Genomic DNA, 6,505 nt, shown 5'->3' with positions numbered 1-6,505 from the left:
GAGATCGCCTACTTCGTGAAGATCTACCCTAGTGAGGCAAGTCCTTCGTGGGCGACGGCCATGGTGGGATAGACAAGGTTGCTTCTTCGTGGACCCTTCGTGGGTGGAGCCCTCCGTGGACTCGCGCAACCATTAGCCTTTGTGGGTTGAAGTCTCCATCAACGTGGATGTATGATAGCACCACCTATCGGAACCACGGATAAAAGATCTCCGTGTGAACATTGCGTTTGCTCCCTCAAACTCCTCCCTTTACCTTCATATGCAATTGTTTTACATTCCGCTGCTATACTCTTAGAATTGCATGTGTAGGTTGATTGCTTGACTTGTTCTAAGTTGCTAAAATCTGCCAAGAACTAAAATTGGGAAAAGGCTAGATTTTTATTTGGTCAAGTAGTCTAATCCCCCCCCTCTAGACATACTTTCGATCCTACACTTACGACATGACTGTGGAGGAAAACGAAGTCGAATGCCAAGCCCAAGTGAGGCCCCATTTTGGACCAAAACCGACACCTCCGCCAAAGGAGGAAGTGCCTGAGCATGTCGTTGACCACTTCATTCGTATGGCTCGAGCACCAGCTCCCAAGCCTAGGGACTCAGACTATGAGCACCAAATCAGGAAGGGATATCAAGCACGAAATAATGAGTCGAGCTCGAGCTCCAGCCAACCATCTACCAAAAAAGCGGGAAAATTGTTCCCCGACTGGGAGAACAGGCGGTGCAATCGATCCCCCGCTCATTGTACCAACACATGCGAGTACTGGCGCCGATCAGCTGGTAATAACCGACGCTCATAGAAGGATGGCTGAAGAGGCCGGTGTCACTGTTTATCAACTCCTAGAGATCGAGCCCATGGATCTTCTGCGCATGCAGTTACCACTGGATCTTGTTATACATGCAAACGTGTGCGCTCATGCACATGCACATGCCCGCTTAATTATACATGCAAACGTGTGCGCATGCAGTTACCACTAGATCTTGTTAATCATTGAAGTTGACGAGGGAAAAGTTCAAGTACTGGACTCACTACTTAAAAAAGATACTGACTACGAAATCGTGAAGGGGATGGTCAACAGGTAATTTCAATCATTATCGAACTATATGTCGACCTCTTTAGTTCGTCATTTCCTGATATCAACTAATTAATAACTCCTTTATTTATTTTCTTTGCCGGTGGGCAGGGCTGGGCAAAAGTTCATCAAACAGGTTGATGGCCCATGGAAAAAAGAGCTGAAATGGATCCGACCCAAGGTAATTAATTAAGTAGCTAGTACCAGCTAGCTATCATCTCTTTAATTCTAGTTTCAATACTATTAATTATCATGCTTGACTAATTATTATCTGATTGAATTCTATTCTCGTAAAGGCCCTGAAGCAGGCGCGGGGGACTGATTTATGTGCATTCTACGTTTGCGAGAACATTCGCATGATGACTACCAAAAGGACCAGAACCGATAGAGACCTCAGTGTACGTTTGTGAGAACACTATTTACAACTATATATATATATAGGTAAAATGTTTGGGCACCTAGGTGCCTGGGCACCTAGGCCCATGGTGCATGACATACCTATCCGTGCATGATGTTCCTTCCTTGAAATAGATGTTTCCAATTTTTGTTTGCATGCACTCTGATTGGTTTCCAAAAAAGTAATATTATATTTTTTTCCTAAGCAACATTCTGTTCCAAAATATCTCGAGTACGTATACACACCTAAGATATTTTAGGTTATGTATGTATATACCTATTGATTTATTCAAGGTATTAGACATTTATTTCCGGTTGTGTATATATCTAGTGATATAGACCTACTGATGTATATACCTCAAATATTTTGGGTTATGTATATACCTACTGATGTATATACCTAAGATATTTTGGGTTATGTATATATCTGCTGATATATACCTACTGATGTATATACCTACTAACGTAATTCATGTGTCCAACACTCATATTTTTTTGAATTAACACTTGTATTTTCTAATGATGTACTTTCAAGGTACATATACTAGTCTGGGCATTATTTATTTTATTGATGGGACGCACTTTTTGAAGACTAGTTTTCCTATTCTATGTAAGGTGACAAGATAATCTAAAACGATATCCTAATTATTTTTTACTTTTTTGGACATATACATACCATGTAGACATCCAGACCGGATATGTTTACGTACATATACCTAATATAACGTACCAACATCTGGGTTTTTAATACACGTATTGCCTTCAAGACATACCCCGAAATTTTTGTAGTTTTAGTGGTGACATACCCAAAAATAATAATATACTCTTTTTTGAATATAAAGTATATGCTTGAAGACATACCCATTAATGGTATTGGACACATACCCCAAAATGATATACTTTGAAAGGAGACGTGCTCAAGGACACGTACGTTTTATACCCGTACATACATGGGTATTTTTCCATGGAGACAAAAGACAACCATACCTTATATACCCAAGACGATGATATACCTAAGCATATAACTGTATATATGACTTCGTATTTTATTATGTAAAAAAGAAAGTAATGCATGAATAAGAGAGAAAGAAGGGCACGTGTCATGGAGCATGCATGGCCTTAATGGACCATTAATTGGTGATTTCTCTATCTTTCCTAGTCTGGGCATTAAGTGTCCATATAAAGCAATAATTAGCAATAATTCTTTCCTAATAAAAGAGTTAACAATTTTCAATTATTGTTAATACTAGTCACACATGCACACATCTTAATGCAATCCAACGGTTTCTAGGCAAGGTGCCTGGGCACCTAGGTGTCCCATATGGGCGTCCTCTATATATATATATATATATATATATATATATATATATATATATATATATATATATATATATATATATATATATATATATATATATATATATATATATATATATATATATATATATATATATATATATATAGACACACACACACAACTAATAATACATGTATATTTTGATCTCTTCTTTATAAATCCCAAAGGAGAATTCCATTACCCGCTACTGCAGTAATGCCTCCATGTAATGATCTGCAAATTGTAGGATAAATTGTATATACGAAATTATATATATACATGTCTATGTGTGAATGGTGGTGTGTGTGTGTGTGTATATGATTGGTTCTACGAGAAATTCTATTTATATATATATGCATAACGTGTACAATATGTAGTATTGTAAAATACCAGCAAATGAAAAAATTAAATGGAAAACACAAAATTAAACGAAAAATAAATCATAAAACCAAAACCCCCAAACCTTTTAGTATCTCTACACACACACATATATATATATGATCGGTTCTACGAGAAATTCTACTTATATATATGCATGACGTGTACAATATGTAGTATCGTAAAATATCAGCAAATAAAAAAATTAAATGAAAAACACAAAATTAAAAGAAAAATAAATCATAAAACCAAAACCCCCAAACTTTTTAGTACCGGTTGGCGTTACCAACCGGTACTAAAAGTCTCCCAGCCTCCGGCGCTGGCTCGTGCCACGTGGTGGCCCTTTAGTTGCGGTTCGTGTTGAACTGGTACTGAGGGGGGCTTTAGTCCCCACGTGGTGGCCCTTTAGTGCCGGTTCTGTAACCGGCACTAAAGGGCCTAATGAACCGGTGCTAAAGCCCGGTTCTGCACTAGTGTCTTCACATCTCGTTGATGACTTCTCAAAAATAAATTCAAAGCAATTTCACATTGCATGAACACGCAACCACTACCTTTCATTTGGCAATTTAATCCAACCAAGTGGCGGAAAGCAAATTATACTACGAAAATTTGCTTAATAGTTTTATATACCTGGATGCAGCACATGTAGTACTTGCCCCGTACGAGCATACTGAACTCTCAAGCCATCCATTGATGCATGAACTTTTGTGTCAGGCTCGGAGGATTGAAGGCCGCACAAGGCGACCAATGCTTTCACCATGTCCGTCTGAGGTCCAAGCTATCATCACGCCCCAGCCATGTGCAAACAGGAACCACCTTCTGGCCGAGGTAGTTGATGAGTGGGACGAGATCGCCGGAGACCTCCAGCGCGGTGTATTGTTCCAGGCCGCGGAAGGGAGCGTTGGAGTCGCCGCAGCAACAACACAATACCTGACTACATCCAGCACGCATCTGGCACAACTCCGAGAACGCAGCAGCAATAGATGGAAAATTTGGGGGATCCTGAAATCAATCCCCACGGTCACAGGCAGAGATCACAGTGTGATTTAGGATATGAGTTAGGCCTCAGTGGAGATCATGGGATCAAAAACTGTCGTCCATGATGTGTGCTTCAGGCCAGGTCTAATATTTTTTTGAGACAACAGGCCAAGCCTAATGGATAAGACAGAGCACATCCGGTGCCCGTCGATATCGGCTAATTTTTTTTAAATAATACATTTTTTTAAATTACAGAAATATTACGCGGAAAAAAGAAATTTCAAAAATAATACACCGTGGGCCCGCTGCAGGCCGATCGGCTAGCAGCAGGCCTAATCGGCCCACAGCAGGCTGATCGGCTAGCAGCAGGCCGACTGCAGGCCCGGCTGGCACGCGGCGGCCTGTGGTTGGTCGGGCCACGTCGCGCGAGGGGGAGGCAGTGGGATGTCGGCTTGTGCGCCCCTGTCGGCCTACCGCCCGCCGATCGGCCAGCTGCTGGCCGACAGGGGGCTGCCACCTGACACGCTGGCCGGCCCGGCCTTATCCTCTCCTTCCTTCCTCTCCTTCCTCCATTCTTCTTCTCCCGTTGCTCCTTTCTTCTGTGTTCTTCCTTCTCCTCTCTCTACAGAAAAATGGCACCCATTTGTGCACCTAAATGAGCAACATTTTCGCGATTTTGGCACCGTGAATGGGTTCAACTCATTTAGGGCAGCCAAAAGAGGTGTCGATCTACTGACGGGGTAGCTCGTGGTGGTCGTGGTGAGCATTTTGATGGAGGTGGTGGTGGTGAAGTTGGGGCAGTGTGGTGGTGGTGAAGTTGGGGCAGTGTGGTGGAGGTGAAGCTGTTGTTCGTCGTTCTTCTATGGAGCCGGAGCACCGGCAGTTCGTCGTTCGTCGTTCGTCGTTCTTCGTTCGCACGCACGCTTCAAGGGTATATTTCAGCCCACATTTTATTTTTTGTAGGTGCTCCGGTAGTATACGTAAATATTGTTATTTGCCCCGGTAGTATAAGTAAATATTTGTGTGCGATTATTGTTATTTGGCCCGGTAGTATACGTAAATATTTTTATTTGGCCCGGTAGTATACGTAAATATTGTTATTTGCCCCGGTAGTATACGTAAATATTATTCGTTCGCACGCACGCTTCGTTCGATGTGAAATTAAATTTGTGTGCGATTATTGTTATTTGCCCCGGTAGTATACGTAAATATTTGTAGTTGCTACGGCAAATTTTCGTAATATAGTTTTAGGTGTGTGAATTGTATTAGTTGTTAGTGGGGATAATAAGTTATTGCTTAATAGTTGACACGTACACAGGTGCGTGATAAGAAGTTGGAAACATGAATAAAAAGTTCGAAAGAAGAGACAATTTTTTTAAAATTGATTAAAATTAAAAATACATCAACATGGGCCATATAATTCAAATAAACTGAATTATCATATTTGTCGGTTATATTATTATTATTATTTGAGGCCTATTTATTATTAGTAAACATGGGCCTATTTATTATATTATTATTAAAACAAGAGTCAAGCAACTCATCATAATCGTCCACATAGATTAAATTATATTGATCGTGAAATTTACTATGGTCCTGGTAATATATAGACATGTCTAATACTTGTATTTCGTTGTTGAAAAAAAATAGGTGAGTCGAGATGTCCGATGTAGTGAAGTTGAGATTTTACTATGGTCCTGGTACTGTCCAAACAAATGAGTTGGGAGCAGATCTGAGTGAATTTACTCACATAGAGGTGGCAATCAGCGCACCACAAACATGGTCTGTTAGTCAGTTGAAAGAATGGATTGCGGCAAGTTTAGGTCTTGATACTGAAACACACACCGTCGGTGTTCATGCATTGTGGACACGGTCAAGTTCAAAAATTTACTTTTATTTGAGGCCAATAGAGGGAGACTCCGATTGGGTGCGGTGGTTACAAGGTTGTGAACGAAGGGGATGCAATCCTGTTGCTTTAGTGCTTCCCGTCGTGAAGGAGGTCACTGCACATGAAGGCGAGGGTGGCTACGAAGGACAGAGCAGTCAGGTAGAAGGAGGAAATGCTTATGGTTACGAACAAGGACAGAGCAGTCAGGTAGAAGGAGGAAATGCTTATGGTTATGAACCAGGGCAGAGTAGTCAGGTAGAAGGAGGAAATGCCGATGGTGATTACAATGGCGAGGTGGACGCTGACGAGGTAGATGGGCACATGCAGAACCAGATGGAAGAAGAAGACACCGATGTTGAAAGGGGTCATGCCGATGATTCTGACGAGTCAGATGAAGAAGAAAATGCAGAGGAGGTCCCGAATCCTGCATGGTGGAATCATGACTTCTCATCTGCAATGACC

Source organism: Triticum aestivum, chromosome 6D, assembly GCF_018294505.1.
Source record: "Triticum aestivum cultivar Chinese Spring chromosome 6D, IWGSC CS RefSeq v2.1, whole genome shotgun sequence".
Lineage (NCBI taxonomy): Eukaryota > Viridiplantae > Streptophyta > Magnoliopsida > Poales > Poaceae > Triticum > Triticum aestivum.
This window is presented reverse-complemented; position numbering follows the sequence as displayed.